The sequence below is a fragment of the Mustelus asterias genome, chromosome 8 (assembly GCF_964213995.1).
Source record: "Mustelus asterias chromosome 8, sMusAst1.hap1.1, whole genome shotgun sequence".
Taxonomy (NCBI): Eukaryota; Metazoa; Chordata; class Chondrichthyes; order Carcharhiniformes; family Triakidae; genus Mustelus; species Mustelus asterias.
Window position 1 is genome coordinate 13,221,926 of NC_135808.1, and position 17,658 is coordinate 13,239,583.

At 46.2% G+C, this 17,658-nt stretch overlaps 2 long non-coding RNA genes across 2 annotated transcripts in view; both read left to right on the forward strand.

Moving 5' to 3' along the window:
• Positions 1-17,658, forward strand: part of LOC144496867 (uncharacterized) — an 825,626-nt gene that overhangs the window by 244,054 nt on the left and 563,914 nt on the right. The window lies entirely within an intron of this gene.
• LOC144496868 (uncharacterized) lies at positions 10,133-16,863 on the forward strand. The gene is made up of 3 exons (XR_013498454.1): positions 10,133-10,155; positions 13,278-13,382; positions 16,819-16,863. It is a non-coding gene; the product is annotated as an uncharacterized LOC144496868 (long non-coding RNA).

The following is a 17,658-nucleotide window of genomic DNA, read 5'->3' on the forward strand; positions in this document are numbered from 1 at the left end:
AGAGGGGCGAGGTATAACTCAGATATCAGAGGGACGTATTTTACACAGAGAGTGGTGGGGGCCTGGATTGCGCTGCCAAGTAGGATGGTGGAGGCAGACATGCTGGCATCGTTTAAGACTTACCTGGATAGTCACATGAGCAGTCTGGGAATGGAGGGATACAAACGAATGGTCTAGTTGGACGAATGAGTGGCACAGGCTTGGAGGGCCGAAGGGCCTGTTTCCTGTGCTGTACTGTTCTTTGTTCTTGATACAAAAACCTGACTTGTCTCCCACGTCATACATATGCGTAACAGACGGGCACTTCCCAGGGAAATTCAGATGAATGCATCATTGAGGAGGGACAGTGCCAGGGGGCAGTGCCAGGGGGCAGTGCTGAGGGAATGCAGATTCCAGGGTGAGCTCCATTGCACTAGGGCACCATTCCCGACTCCTCAGGTACTGAAGCAGTTTATGTCCAAAGCTGGATAATATGCAGGCTTGGGTTGACAAATGACATGTAACATTTATGCCACACAAGTGCCAGGTAATGGCTATCTGCAGTCAGAGAGGGTCTTCACAGTCAATGGAATTACCATTGCTGAATCCCCTACTATCAACATCCTGTGGGTTACCATTGACCAGAAACTTAAGTGGATTAACTATATAAATACTGTGGCTACAAGAATAGGGCAGAAACTAGGAATGCTGCAGTGAGTAACTGACCTCCTGACTTCTCAAAGCCTCTCCAAAAGGCACATATAGAAGTGTGATGGAATACTCTCCACTTGCCTCTGAGTACAGCTCCAACAACAATCGAGAAGCTCAACACCATTCAGGTCAAAGCAGCCCAATTGATTGCTACCCCATTCATAAATATTTAATCGGCATGGTGGCACAGTGGTTAGCACTGCTGCCTCACAGCCCCAGTGACCTGGGTTGAAATGCTGCCTTGGGTGACCGAGTGGAGTTTGCAGGTTCTCCCCAAGTCTACGTGGATTTCCTCTGGGTGCTCCAGTTTCCTCCCCCACTCCAAAGATGTGCAGGTTGATTGGTCATGCTAAATTGCCCCTCAGTGTCACAGGGATTAGCAGGGTAAATACGTGGGGTTACGCGGATAGGGCCTGGTTGGGATTGCTATTGGTGCAGGCTCAATGGGCCAAATGGCCTCCTCCTGCACTGTAGGATTCTATGATTCTATGAAGCTTGCTGTGTGTAAATTGCCTATGTTACGACAGTAACTTACCTTTAAAAGTACATATTTGGCTGTCAAGCAGTTTGGAGTGCCCTAAGGAATGAAAAATGCGATATAAATTTTATGTCTTTCCTTTATGTCTTTAAAGATGATGGAACTTACTGGTGTTCACGCCAGTGGGATCTTCTGGTCCCGGCAATGATGCACCCCACTGCGGATTTTCCAGTGGCGTGAGGTGGAGTTAATGCAAAATTCCATTGACAAGTTTGGTACCTGAATATCCTGCTACTGGCCAACACTGTGGGGCTAGAGAACCCCGCCCGAGATCACTTGGTACCGCTTTTTAACCTCACACTGGGCCAGATCTTATAGTCAGCAGCAATACCCAGCTCATTGCCAACTCCAGCAATGTTCCGTCTGACCCAATGCTCCTGCCCATTTTCAGCTGGGACTTCCAATCCTGGCCAGGGCAGCTATCTCTGCAGACGAGCAAGAGCGGATGTGAACCCTACCTGTGATTTTAGTTGTTGTATTCAGACAGGTTTTTAAAGGCCTCAAGTCTTTGAGTGGGTGGATGGGTTAGTGAATGGATGAATGGGTAGTGAGGGAAGTAGCAGGGTCGGGGTTGCAGGGTATTTTGGTTTGTGGGGTAATCAGATGGGGATAATTGGGTTGGGTAGGATGTGGAAGGATGTACAGTTGGGTTGGGGAGTGGTTTGGTTTGGTTGAGTGGGTGTAGTTTGAGGATCGGATTGGGGAGATAGTCGCGTCGGATTAGTTGGGTCAGATCAACTCAGGAAGGATATGTTCAGGTGGATAGTGTGGAGGGGGTGGTAGTTACGTCAGGTGGAGATTTGTGATTTGGGGAGGTGAGGTGTGGTTGTGATTCTCAGTTCAGTTTTGTTGGCTAAAGCTGAGTTAGAACAGGTATTAATCAGGGTAACATTTCTAGGACAAGTATGCAGGGAAGTCCTGCCTAGCTGGCCCAAGTCTCTGATACTGATCTCTGTGTTGGAGACATTTGTTGAAGGTCCGGGCAATAGAAATCAATCCATTGGAAGTTTAAACTTCACGGGCAGTTACAGCATATCTGAAAGAAGTGCTGGTTAGGGTGCATTGACCTGGGCAGGCGCCGGAGTGTGGCGACTAGAGGATTTTCACAGTAACTTCATTGCAGTGTTAATGTAAGCCTTACTTGTGACTAATAAATAAACTTTAAATTTAACTTATCTGTCTGTGTCAGAACCTCAGTCAGGGTCCCAACGCTCATCTCTCAACTTAAATGCAGATTTTGTCGATTGTGATCCTGAAAACTCTGGGCCAATGTAAATAAACATTCTTTTTATTTATTCATGGAACATGGACGTCGCTGGCTGGCCAGCATTTATTGCCCATCCCGAGCTGTCCTTGAGAAAGTGGTGGTGAGCCGCCATCTTGAACTGTTGCAGTACATGTGCTGTGGGTTGACCCACAGTGTTGTTCGGGGGGCGGGAGTTCCAGGATTTTGACCCAGTGACAATGAAGGAATGACGATACATTTCCAAGTCAGGATGGGTGGGTGGCTTGGAGGAGAACTTGCAGGTGGTGGCGTTCCCAAGCTTCAACATAGAATGACATTTTGTGCATCGAATTTTGACAGGTCCTTCTCTGTTGCTTAACCTGTCCAAAGTGTGAGAGCGTCAGCAGAAAACCACAAACAAACTGCCTGTAATTTTCTGCTCACTCAGCAGCATTTGTTAAATTGTGGGTTCTCGCCTGAGTTTTTCCATCCGCCAGTCTGCTGCTTTTGTGGTCCAACCCGGCATCCGAGAATGTGCAGACCATGGACAACTTAGGTAGTTGCACAGTGGCAACATGAACGGGTGGACATTACATTACAGTCATAGAATCATTGAAGCCCTAGTGCAGAAGGAGGCCATTCAGCCCATCGAGCCTGCACTGACAACAATCCAACCCAGGCCCTATCCCTGCAACCTCATTTATTTACTCCACTAATCCCCCTGACATTAATGGGCAATTTGGCATGGCCAATCCACCTAACCAGCACGTCTTTCAGACTGTGGGAGGAAACTGGAGCCCCCAGAGGAAACCCACGCAGACCCGGGGAGAACGTGCAAACTCCACACAGGCAGTCACCCGAGGCCGGTATTGAACCCAGGTCCCTGGTGCTCAGAGGCAGCACTGCTAACCACTGTGCCACCCTGCTGCCACAGTGACATTGGAGACAGTTCAGAGGAGGTTCACCAGATTGATTCAAGGGATGGAATGGCTGAAGAATGAGGAGAGATTTAACAGTTTGGGCTGATGTTCGCTTAGTTTAGAAGGATGAGAGGGGATCTCATCGAGGTATGTAAAATTTTAAAAAGAATTGATAGAGTAAATGTAGACCAAATGTTTCCTCTTATGGGACAATCTAGAACAAGAGGTCACAGCTATAGGTTGAGAGGCGGTAGATTTAACACTGAGATGAGGAGGAACTACTTCTCGCAGAGGATGGTGAATTTGTGGAACTCACTGCCCCATAGCGCAGTGGAGTCTGAATCGTTGGATGGTTTCAAGAAGGAGATAGATATATTTCTAATAAAAAATGGGCTAAAAGGACAGGGGAACGGGTGGGGAGGTGGATTTGAGACCAGGAAGAGATCAGCCATGACCTGATTGATTGGCAGAGCAGGTTCGAAGGGCTGAATTGCCTACTTCTGCTCGGTTGACACGGTGGCACAGTGGTTAGCACTGCTGCCTCACAGCACCAGGGATCCGGCTTGGGTCACTGTCTGTGCGGAGTCTGCACTTTCTCCCTGCGTCTCCGTGGGTTTCCTCCGGGTGTTCCGGTTTCCTCCTACAGTCTGAAAGATGTGCTGGTCAGGTGCATTGGCTGTGCTAAATTCTCTCTCAGTGTACCTGAGCAGCACCGGAGTGTGGCGACTTGGGGATTTTCACAGTAACTCCATTGCAGTGTTAATGTAAGCCTACTTGTGACTAGGAAATAAATAAACTTTAATTCCTATGTTCCTATGAGTCCCATTGTGCTGCGTCTCTGTGCATTTATCAGCTATGTTATTTGCAGCAAAGCAACGTTGATTCACATGAGAACCATCTGCTCAGCGCATGGAACAACTCTAAATACTCATTCTAAACTGCACAGAGGCTGGGATAACTGTTTCTGGTTTCCACAGGTGAAGATGAAATGAAAGTTGATCGTAAGCCTGGCAGCTCTGTGCATTTTCCCGGAGTTGCTGATGATCAACGGGAAGGGGCCAAGTTTTTCCAATGGGAAATGTCCAGCGGAAGTACGAAGAATGGAACCAGAGCAAAAGTGCTGCAGTTTCATGCAGGGAATGCAGAACCTTCCGTAATGAAAAAGTACAGGGGTCGTCTTGACTTCTCCCCATCTAACGGATCGTTTGTCCTTCATCGTTTAACCTCTTCAGACGAGGGTCTTTATGTACTTTCCATCAATCTGGAAAGCAGCGCTGTTCAAACTGTCCGGCTAAGGATAATCGGTAAGTTTGCTCCATGGGTTTTTGCAGCAATAATTTATATTATGACAAAATACACCGACCCCTCTCATTCTGCTGGGTTACAGCGGTTGAAAACCTGGGACTGTAACCGCGGCATTTCCCATATAGCCATCCACCAAAGGGGAAAAATCAGATGTTGGAGTGTTCTGGGTGTTAAGTCCAAAACTCAGCTGTCTCCAAACAAAGAATGAGGAGGGGGGGCGGGGGTGGGGAGGGGTGGGGGGGGGGGGGGGGGGGGCGGCACATGTCTCATAGAAACCAATAAAATTCTAACAGGGCTAGACGCAAAAAGGATGCTTCCGATGAAGTGTGTGTCCAGAACCAGGGTTCACAATCTGAGGATAAGGGTAAACCTTTTCATAGGATCCCTGCAAGGAGGTGATTTGGCCCATCGAGTCTGCATGGACCCCAATCCCGCTCAGGCCCTATTCCCACAACCCCACATATTTACCCTGCTAACCTCCTGACACTATGGTCAATTTAGCATGACCAATCAACCGAACCCGCACATCTTTGGACAGCGGGAGGAAACCAGAGCACCCGGAGGAAACCCACGCAGACACAGGGAGAATGTGCAAACTCCACACAGACAGTGACTTGAGGTCGGAATTGAACCCGGGTCCCTGGTGCTGTGAGGCAGCAGTGCTCACCACTGTGCCGTCCTTTTGGGACTGAGATGAGGAGACATTTCTTTACCCAGGGAGTGGTAAGCCTGTGGAATTCACTACCACAGAAAGTAGTTGAAGCCAAAATATTTTATGGTTTCGAAAAGGAGTTAGATATAGCTCTCGGGGTGAAGGAGATCAAAGAATATGGGGGGAATGCAGGGTTAGGCTATTGAGTTGGATGATCAACCATGATGATAATGAATGGTGGAGCAGGCTCGAAGGGCCAAATGGCCTCCTCCTGCTCCGATTTTCTATGTTTCAAACACCATGGACGTAAATTGACCCCAAAACCCTTAATAGCTTTGTTGATAATAATCAATTGATACCAGCTTTAAAATTAAAAATTGATGTAACCTTAATTACTGTTTGTGGAAGAAAGTTTTGAATACACTTTGCCTCGGTTTTCCTAACATCACTCCTGACAGATGTGGCACTTATGTCCGAAAGACCAAGACTCCCCAACCAGTGGAAATAAATGTAGGATGATGGGGTTTCAGTTCTGCTATCTGAAGAGTCAGGAGAGACATGTCTCCGTCAGTACTGCCTGCCGCCAAGTGTTAATTGGCTGCAGGCGGGACTTATATCCCTCACTGAGGAAGGAAGAACTGCCTTCGAGAATTGAACAAAGAACAAAGAAAAGCACAGCACAGGAACAGGCCCTTTGGCCCTTCAAACCTGTGCCGATTATGATGCCCTAACTAAACTAAAAAAAACTTTCTGCCCTTATGCAGACCATTTGCCTTTATTCCCTCCCCATTCATGAACCCATCCAGATACTCCTTAAATGTTGCCAATGTGCCTGCTTCCACCACCCCCTCTGGCAGCGCGTTTCAGGCACCCAGCATGTAAAACATGCCCTGCATATCTCCCTTAAACTTTCCCCCTCTCACCTTGTACCTGTGCCCACATTGCAATTGACACTTCTGCCCTGGGACAACGTCTCTGACTATCCATCCTGTCTGCACCTCTCATAGCTTTGTAGACCTCTATCAGGTCTCCCCTCAGCCTCCGTCTTTCCAGTGAAAACAATCCTAGTTTATTCAACCTCTCCTCGTAGCCAATGCCCTTGAGACCAGGAAACATCCTGGTGAATCTTCTTTGCACTCTCTCCAAACTGCCAGTCAAGCTGATTAGCCAGCATTTCTCAAGCCCCTGTAGTGCCAGAAGCTTCAGTGGACAGGACTGCAAACGGTGGACAGTGGAGGATTGGGAGCCAGGGAAGAGGCTGGAGTAGAGGGAGGTCTGGCCAGTAACATTCCTTAAGAATAGAGGGGCACCCAAAGTTGAAAGGGTGCTTCCTACCTGAGGCGTAAACTCAACTAATTCTAGGCTTTACCCGTACAGAGGAACTCTTCCCACCGGACTAAATATTGAGGCTGCGCACTAAACGGCCCTATTGGCCAATAAAGGACCTCGATTGGTGTCAGGGTTCATTACCTGTCTGGGGCCTTTTTCACCCCGGTGTATAAGTGCTGAGAGGCCAGGGTGGCTGGCGGCCCTGCAGGAAGCCCACCCGTGCCACTTCACGCTCACACCGTGCCTACAAACTCGCCATCGGGGGAGTGTGTAAAATTCAGCCATCGATCTTATACTGACCTATTAATCTGTTGGTTCAATGGATAGCTTAACCTTAATAGAAAGGTGAGCCACTTTGGTAAACCAGTAGCTGAAAACATTTCACACAGATTAACTCAAAGGGCGCGATCTTACCGGCCGTTCACGACCCGCTCCCGCTGTAGCGAGGATGGAGAAATTGGCGCCCAGTCAAATCTCCGTTCATTGCAGCGGGATGGGAAAATCCTGTCAGTGTGAATAGCCGTAACATTCCTGTCAAAGACTTGGAATATAGTGCATGACATTGCAATTGAATGAGCTCTACAAAAACAAAGAATGCTGGTAAATCTCAGACAGCATCTGTGGAGTGAGAATAGAGCCAACGTTTCGAGTCTGGATGATCCTTCCTCAGAGCTGAATGAGTGCTGTCTTGTTGCGGGTCTGATTTCTTTTCAGATGACTCTTCAAATTTATGCCCTTAAATTGTCCAAAGCGCAGACAGTTCACCTTTTGTGCTTTTCCACTTTCTTCCTACTCCCTTAAATCCACAACCGACTATTCATCCCATTGTTGTTTGTGACAGAAGTCTGGACAAATTCACTACTCTGTGCATCCAAAACTGTACTTTCAAAATGGCTGGGAAACACATTGGGACATATTCTGGATGTAAGAAGGTGCTGTATAGGAACAAAATTATTTTACACGCAATTCCCACCATACTGTACAGGGAGATTTATTTCTACACCCTAGCTGTGACTGTAACACTACGTTCTGCACTCTCTCCTTTCCTTCTCTATGAACGGTATGCCTTGTCTGTGTAGTGTGCAAGAAACAATACTTTTCACTGTATCCTAATACATGTGACAATAATAAATCAAACCAAATTTTAAAAAAATGATGATTTTAATATCGCAGTTCTTTAATCAGCATTTTTCCTTTTCAGATGAATTGTTAAGTGCTTCGATACTGAGTAACTCCAGCTCCCTGGATTCTACCATCGCGCTGACCTGTGATGTTTCTGGAAAGCCTCATGCGTATCAGTGGCAGAAAGACGGAGGGGAAATCTCTCAGCATCACCAGCTCATAACCGAGAACAGAAGCCTCATCATCCCGAATGCGAGGAAAAATGACTGCGGGACCTATACCTGCATCGCAGGCAATCCCGTCAGCTCCATCCAGGCACATTACACGTTAACAATTTATGGTAAGTTTGATTTATGGATGAAACTTTGAAGGGGACATTCTGCAGCAGTTTCTGCCACTGGTGAGGCCCATAACGTTCCCCCAGGTAGCCTACCTGAGGCCCTGGCCTTAATCCTGGGCTGGCAGGAGGAGGGTCAGGTGTGGAAGGAATCTCAGAAGGTCACCATGTTCCTGCTTCAGGTGGTAGAGTTGTGGGGGGGGTGAGGGGCTGGTGTCCATCACTGTCCCTCTTTTCAGAATGGGTGCTGCCCTACGGCCTGCCAACGCACTCTGGGTGCCCCATCCCCACCCTGTCCTTTCCAAGCTGACCCCGCCCTTTGCCTCTTCTCCACCCCCGCACCACGCCACCTCCAGACCTCTCTTCCCTTTTGCGAGACCCCGGGCTGATGCTAAGCGGGCTGTTTCATTCTGCCATCCTTCTAAAAGAACATGCTACCTACCACACAATAGAGCAACATTGTGCATGAATTTCAGTGCCAATCCTAAACCGTATATCACAGCAATTGGCTGATCGAAACAAACAGAATGTTCCTCCAATTTCAGATTGCCAGCATCCGCTGCCATCTTCGACTTTTGTTTGCATGTTCCTGCAATTGTTTGTCATAGGCAGAGCACAGATCAAACACTGGACAATCCTGAGTGCGCTTATGTAAATATAGATATATTAACAATCGATTTAAGGTAGTGGGGGCGTTTTCCGTCCGCATTGCACCAAGCGCAATTTCCACTATGTCGAGAAAATTCCAGGAGAGATCGGAAATGGGATTTGCGGCAGGCACGAAACATTACAGTGTTTAATTCGAGCATCTTTAGGCCCCCCGACCCATGCAATCGCACTCCCTTCAAAACAAAAATTGGCAAAGCATGGGAAGATCTCATCGGGAAAGCTGCCCATTTCTCTAGGGAGAAACACACTAGTTCTCTGACTGTACATGACACTTTGAGTGGAATTTTCCACAAGAAATGGCAAGGTCAAGTTCACAATATGGCTTATTTACACTTGATAGAAGTTCCACGCATTCAAACGATGGAAACAAAAGGAACATATTCAAGCCTTGTGACTTTATTTGAATGACCCCACTGCTTTCTCCAGGGCAATGCAAAACATTGGGCCCATGACATTGAAATCCATCATCCATTTTCGGTTGTGTAATGGCTTCAATGAGGCCATTGTGGTTGGCCTTTTAGAATATGAACTCCCTGATTGAACTCTTTATTGCTTGTCCAACCACTGGAAGTGTCAGGTCTCCTGACATTCCGAATGCCAACTCAGATCTTGAAACTCTCGATGAACTTAAATAGAACTTGTAAATAAAAGGGAATCTGGTGAAGGGATACCGACCTCTGCTGACTTATTTCAGGTTGCCATGACAACTCAGTGACTTGCTAGATCACTGCGAAGAGCATGGAGAGTCGATGACATGCATTTGGGCCCCAAACCACCTGGGTGGGACCGTTCCCTAATGGACATCAGTGAAACATTTGGAATAAAACCTAAAATGCTGGATAAACTCAGCAGGCCTGGCAGCATCTGTGGAGAGAAACACAGTTAACGTTTTGAGTCCGTATGACTCTTAGTCAAAGGGACCTGAAACATTGACCAGAATTTTACCGTCCCGCACGCCGCGGGAATCGGAGCAGGCGAGGGGCGGACCATGGAAAGGTCCGTTGACCTCGGGCAGGATTTTACAGTTTCGGGACGAGCGAGGCCATAAAATCCCGCCCATTAACTTTGTTTTTCTCTCTCCACAGATGCTGCCAGACCTGCTAAGTTTATCAAATGTTTTAGTCATCCAACTGTTTTATTTCAGATTTCCAGCATCCGCGGTATTTTACTGTTATTTGAGTGACAATTGCCAATTTTCATAGCTGTTTACTTTGCTCTATTCTATTACCTGTGCTTTTGTTTTAACTCCAGGCATTTTACCAGAGCAGACTGTAATTATTGTTACATCGCTTCTGGGATTGATTTCTTCTGCAGCGTCCTGTATTGGATTAATGTTGCTGTGCTGCTTGAAGAGTCAGTCCAGTCAAGGTACCTGCAAATAAATCTAATTTGCATGCAAATATTAGTTTGTTGCCTCTTTAAGTTAATTTTGACTAATTTTGATCTTAAAAAAGAAAGTGTACTTTCTGTAAAAAGGTCAGGAAAGAAAGACTAGTCAGTTTCACCCTGTCCCTTTGTCCTGTATGTTGTGGTTATGCTACATATTAGCGTTGTTTTGAGACCATAGAATCCTTACAGTGCAGAAGGAGGCCATTCGGCCCATCAAGCCTGCACCCAATAACAATCCCACCCAGACCCTATTCCCATAACTGCTAATCCCCCTGACACTAAGAGGCAATTTAGCATGGTCAATCCACCTAACCCGCACATCTTTGGACAGTGGGAGGAAACCAGAGCACTTGGAGGAAATCCACGCAGACAACATGCAAACTTCGCACAGTCAGTCACCCAAGGCTGGAATTGAACCCAGGTCCCTGGCACCGTGAGGCAGCAGTGCTAAGCACTGTGCTATTGTGCCACCCAGATGGTTTACACTTGCTAACAGCACTGTAAATCTGGTCTAATTCTAGACTCTACCTGACCTGTCTCGTAAGGGGAATGGGAGGCACACCCTGATGAACTGACCATTTCAATTCACATTTGGGGATGCAGTCTTGTTCTAAATTACTGCCAAGTGGGTTTAAAAAGAAATGAGTGACGCTGAAGAATGGTCTCCTTTGATCTTGGGAGTATTGCTGAAGAAAGAGACTGTCAAAGCTTTTCATCTTGCACTCATCAGGACATTTAGCAAGAATACCACTGTAAGGGGAAAGCAACAATTTATAGAGCATGAGCAGAGAGTACTGATTGGTTAGCAAGTCATTGCCATGGGATCCCCTCTGTGCCCAGGTCTCACAACCATCTTTGCTGAGTTCCATTCTTTGATGAAATGACGCCTAATCTTCTACCCTTACATATTTTCAATAAATGAATGATACATGTTTTAAATTCATTCTTGGGACATGGGCATCACTGGCTGGCCAGCATTTATTGCCCTTCCCTAGTTGCCCAAGGGCAGTTGAGAGTCAACCACATAGTTGTGGCTCATGAGTCGCATGTGGGCCAGACCAGGTAAGGACGGCAGATTTCCTTCCCTAAAGCCAGATGGGTTTTTCTGACAATGGTTTCATGGTCATCAGGAGATTCTTAATTCCAGATTATTTTTAATTAATTCAAGTTCCACCATCTGCCGTGACGGGATTCAAACCTGGGTCCCCAGAACATTAGCTGGATTTCTGGATTAATAGCCTAGTGTTAATACGACCCACTTCAAGGGCAACTAGGCAATAAATGCTGGCCAGCCTGCGATGCCCATGTCCCATGAATGAATAAGAAAAACAACCAATTTAAGTTTCACAATGTGGCTCATCTGCTACAAATATTAATAGAGAAAGAACATGTGCACAAATTGCTCTTGTTTCAGCTAAACAAAATAAGTGACAACCATTCATTGATTCATGCCGCAGGACAATGCCTTGACCAATCGAGGTCAAGCGGCTTGGTGTAAATTTCAAACAATGCTTGGCAGTTAACTGTCAGTCATCATCAACTGGTGCAATCTCCACGCCAATGCCTCTACCAATCAGAGTCCACAGCCAGAATTTTACCAGCACGCCCAGAATCGGGTGGGGGGGGGGGGGGTGTGGCTCACAGCATCATTCTCTATTGACCTCGGGCGGGCGAGGCGGTAAAATTCCAGTACACATGTCAGCCAGTGGGCAATCTCTTCTCATACAGTTTAACTTGTTGTTCTCCCCTTTTATTGGAAGGCAGTGCAAGATGAAATGCTTTGACGTGTCTCTTTGACGTGTCCAGGAGTAGTCAAGTTTTATACTACCAAGCGACTTTCCTTTGATGTTGGTGGTGCTGAAGTTGGCAGGGGCTTTCCTCCAGCCCAGATGGGGGCTCTATCTAGGACCTGACAGATGGCTTGATTGGCCTCAGTCTGGGAAGGGTCTCACTTACACACGTTACTAAGGGGCTTCTCTCAGATCTGCTATATGAGGTTTGATTTGGTGGTAATAACTTCCGTGCAGCTGGCTCAGGGGTTAACAATGGGTCCGTGATAAAAACAGAGAATACAGGAAATACTCAGCAGAGGTAACAGTGTGTATGGAGAGAGAGAAGCAGAAATAATGGATGGATTTTTCCACTGCTACAGTAGGTTCAGGATTTGGGAGCAATTATGGAACCCAACCAAGCACACATGAGTGTGCATTCTAACACGATTGTCCAAGAGGCACCCCCTTAATTGACCACCTCCACTTCCATCGATTGAAAGATAGCAGATATAGGTGGCACAGTGGTTAGTACTGCTGCCTCACGGTGCTAGGGACCCGGGTTCAATTCCGGCCTCGGGTGACTGCCTATGTGGAGTTTACAAGTTCTCCCCATGTCTGCGTAGTGTCCCTCCGGGTGCTCCCACACTCCAAAGATGTGCAGGTTGGGTGCATTGACCATGCTAAATTGCCCCTTAGTGTCCCAAGATGTGTAGGTTGGGGGGATTAGTGGGGTAAATACTTGGGGTTGCAGGGAGCAGGTCTGGGTGGGATTTCCCCTTAATGTCAGGGGGATTACGTGGGGTTACAAGGATAGGGATTGTTGTCGGTGCAGACTTGATGGGCTGAATGGCCTCCTTCTGCACTGTAGGGATTCTATTCGAGGTTGTAAGCTCATTCAGGCTCACCACACGAGCTATTGAGGCAGTTGGAGGACTGCAAGGGCACTTCAGAATAGAGATACCCTTGAGAGCATGTGTGTAATGCTGGAAGAGACCGGACACCAGCAGGGTCAACCAGATGAATGGGGAACCACTCTCGAGGACAACGCCACAGCCCTGTTATAGATGTCAATTTCCTACTATCATCACAGGTGTCTTCACTTTTGCCGGGTGCGAGTTGAGTTCATGCAGCACTGTTCAAATGTGTGGTTGGTTTGGCCTGTGACTGTGATTCCCAGCATCATCTGCAGCCTGTCCAACTCAGAGACCAGCACTGTTGCCAGTTATACCCTATTCATTGCCTCATGCGTAATTCACATGTGTAGAGCTGTTGTAAGGTAGATTACTCTGGATTCAAACAGCTTTAATGTTTTTGTTCCTTTCTCCATAGCACCTCTGAAGTATGGCAAATATTTGTTTCTGAGTTTATTCAGTAGTAACACTGTTGCTCTCGTTGTTGTTTTCATTGCCCTTGCTTCCTGGATTGCAATTAAAGGTATGTGGATATTAAGTATTCTTTAGTTCAGACAAACTAATCAGATAAAATGAGACAAGTCAGTACTCTGCAGGGTAATTGGAAAAGGATCTGTTGCTTAGCCATTACATAGTAAACTCATAGAATCCCTACGGTGCAGAGGGAGGCCATTAAGCCCATCGATCCTGCACTGACAACAATCCCACCCGATCCCTGTAACCCCACATATTTACCCTACTAATCCCCTGCGGGCCAATTTAGCATGGCCAATCCACCTAACCCGTACATCTTTGGAGTGTGCGAGGAAACCGGAGAACCCGGAGGAAATCCACGCAGACACGGGGAGAACGTGCAGACTCCGCACAGACAGTGACCCGAGACCGGAATCGAAACCGGGTCCCTGGCGCTGTGAGGCAGCAGAACCAACCACTGTGCCACTGATTCACCTCACAATAAATGATAACATTCTATTAGTTTTCCTAATTACTTGCACCTGTATACGAGCCTTTTGCGATTCATCTCTGACAAGGGCATCCAGATTCCTCTGAATCTCTGCAATCTCTCACTATTAATGTAATGTGCTTTTTAAAAAATCTTTCTCCCAAAGTGGACAATTTCACATTTTCCCTCATTTTGCTCCATTTTGCCAGATCTTTGCTCACTCACTAAGCTCTTTGTAACCTTCTTATGTCCTCTTTACACCTTACTTTCTTACATATCTTTGTTGTCTGAAAATTTAGTAACCATATCGTCTGCCCTTTCGTTCAAGTCATTTATATAAATTGTGTGAAGTTGAGACCCCTGCACTGATCCCTGTGGCACACCACTCATTACTTCCTGCCAACCAGAAAAAAGACCCATTTGTGGTTACCCTTTATTTCCTTTAGTTAGCCAATCTGCTATCCATGCCAAGTGCTACACTATGAGCTTCTATTTCCCACAACAATCTTTGATGTGGCACCTTATCAAATGCCTTCTTGAATCTAAGTACAGTACCTCCACCAGTTCCCCTTTATCTACAGCACATGTGACTCCTTCAAAGAACTCCAATTAAATATGACTGCCCTTTCACAAAGCCATGTTGACTCTACCTGATTGAGTTGAATTTTTATAAATGCACTGCCATTAGCAGCTTTAATATTAACTTCTCACATTTTAGGTTGATTGGCCATGCTAAATTACCCTTTAGTGTCAGGATAAATTAGCAGGGTAAATACATTGGGATACAGGGATAGGGCCTGGGTGGGATTGTTGATGGGCTAACTGGCTTCCTTCTGCACTGTAGGAATTCTATGATTCCATAATTTTCCTCTTGACAGATATTAAGCTAGCTGGCCGGTCGTTCCCTACTTTGTGTCTCCCTCACTTTGTGAATAAAAAAAATATTGGTTCCTTTTCAATCTCGTGGCACATTCCTCGAATCCAGGGAATTTTGAAAAATTAAAACCAGTGTATTAACCATCTCATGAGCTACTTCTCTTGAGACCCTAGGGTGAGGTGAATCAGGAACCAAAGATTTATCAGCCCACAGCTTCAACAATGTGCCAAATACTACTTCCCTGTAATTTTCCTGAGTTCCTCCCTCCCTTCCAATTAAGGGGTAAACCTTTTGGAACTGAGTCGAGGAGAAATCTCTTCACCCAGAAGGTGGTGAATGTGTGGAATTCACTACCACAGAAAGTAACTGAGGCCAAAGCGTTGTCTGATTTGAAGAAGAAAATAGCTCTTGGGGCTAAAGGGATCGAGGGATAAGGGGGAAAGGTAGGATTAGGATATCGAATGTGATGATCAACCATAATCATAATGAATGGTGGAGCAGGCGCAAAGGGCCGAATGACCTACTCCTGCTTCTAGAAACTTCTAGTTTCTATTTCTATTCCTGATTTACACATACTCCTAGTGCTGATGGCATCACCATGTCAGCACCAATACTCCGAGAAATGGTGACAACGCACTCTCAGCATGTGTACATGTCGCTCGGTTAATATCCTGGAAATCCCTAACCAATACTACCATGTGAGCGTTGTCCTAGTGGTTAGCACTGCTGCCTCACAGCACCAGGGACCCGGGTTTGATTCTCAGCTTGGATTACTGTCTGCGTGGAGTCTGCATGTTCTCTCCATGTCTATATGGGTTTCCTCCAGCTGCTCAAATTTCCTCCCACAATCTGAAAGACATGCTGGTTAGATGCATTGGCCGTGCTAAATTTTCCCTCAGTGTACCCGAACAGGCGCCGGAATGTGGTGACTAGGGGGATTTTCACAGTAACTTCATTGCAGTGTTAATGTAAGCCTACTTGTGACACGAATAAATATACTTTAACATTTTAAATGTGAGCCCCATTTGAACAAAGCAGTGTTTCTCGTAGAAGATCCATTCTCAAAGCAAGTGGCAATGAGGAATAAAATATAGCCTTGGTAATATAACTCCAGATCAAACGAATAAAATATCTGACTCAGTGTTGGGCAACTACAGTCGCGTACCATATTAGTTTAATCTTCCATTGAATAATGTTATGAAGGGGGAGGTTGATCTCCTCTCTGAGAACTAACACTCAATCAGTCAAAAGGAAGTACCTCCCATCATAATCTATTAAAGAGTGTGTGAGAAGGGGGAATATCTGCACTTCAGCAACTGTTAGTGGTTAAATCAAAATAACTGCCTGAGACTCTCTCTGTAAAAGCAACAGGTAACGCTTTATCTAACTGACAGTGAACAGGTTAACTAAACTATTAACAAACTGAATAAAACATTATTCTAATGGAATGCTGTTTAGATAATTACAATTCCCACTTTTTAACAAAAAAGTAGAATTCTTAGTCACTGTCAAAATTTCAACCAGGTTTGTCATCTTCCGGAATCTTCTATCTTCTTTGCTGATTTCTTCTGTCTTCACTACCAAGGTGAGGCTTTCTTTAAAGACATAAATATGGCTGTTACGCAGTGTCTCTCCCTCTCTCCCTCTCTCGCTCTCTCCCTCTCTCGCTCTCTCCCTCTCTCGCTCTCTCCCTCTCTCCCTCTCTCCCTCTCTCCCTCTCTCCCTCTCTCCCTCTCTCCCTCTCAAGCTGTGAGCTGTGGTAGAAGCTGGCTGGCTGAGGCAGTTGCTGTCTGTCTGCCCTTCCAGAGTGTAATAGAATTGGTTTACAGGTTACCAAAACATCAAATTCAAATCTGATAGGCTGCTGCTATTCAAATGCCGAGTTTAAACTGATTGGGCAAACCTCAAAAACAACCTGTTGTCTTGGCAGCACCGCTGCCTCGCCTCGCGATACAATGTTTCACTCTGTGCTCTCTGTGTACTTGCATTTTGCACCTGCGTCTCTTTTAAAAACACCATTTTTCAAACAGAATTTTACAACTCTTAGCATTTTACAATTTTCTTTATAATTTTACAAACACTAACCTCTCAACAATAACATGGCGATGAATAACCACTTAATTTTGATCACTGGTACAGATGCTGCCTTTGTGGCTGTGGTGGCTTTATGCTTTGTGTCCATCCTCTTGGTTTTGGCTGTGGTCACCACCATTGCTATTTGGAACTTGGGCTGCCTGTGCATTAAGACATTCTTAAAAAAGAAAGGTAAATGGTGATTTCCTCATTGTAAGAAATTCCAAGCCTGAAAATAACATTGCACATCCTAAATGTCCTCTTGCTCGCTCTTGACAGGTTTTCGAGCTTCGCTTGATGTAAGTGGCATTTTGTGTTCCTTTATTGTGCTCATCATCTCAATCGTCATCCTCAAGGAAGAAATTCAACTGAACAGTGAGTTTATTGACGGTCCTTCATTCCTCTTCATAACATTTCATCCAACTGAATTCACCCCTGTGTAATCTGAGTGTTCTCAGTAAGAGAATACCTGAACAGCACATCTCAATGGGGTCAGTAACAGAGGCATTGGAATCGATTTCAGCCACCACCCCCAACACCCTTTAGGGAGGGTAGGATTGGCAGAATGCCAAGTCCTGGTGGTGACTCCATGACTTTTATTTTATTCGTTCGTGGGACATGGGCATCGCTGGCTAGGCCAGCATTTATCTCCCATCCGTATATGCCCTTGAGAAGGTGGTGGTGAGGCACCGCCTTGAATCACTGCAGTCCACGTGCTGTGCTCATTTTAGGCATGCCTGGTGCTGCTCCTGACATGCCCTCCTGCACCCTCCATTGAACCAGGGTTGATCCCCTGGCTTGATGGTAATGGTTGAGTGGGGGATGTCGGGCCATGAGGTTGCAGATTGTGCTGGCGTGCAGTTCAGCAGGCCAGTGAGCCTAACATCTGTAATAGGTAAGTTGTTA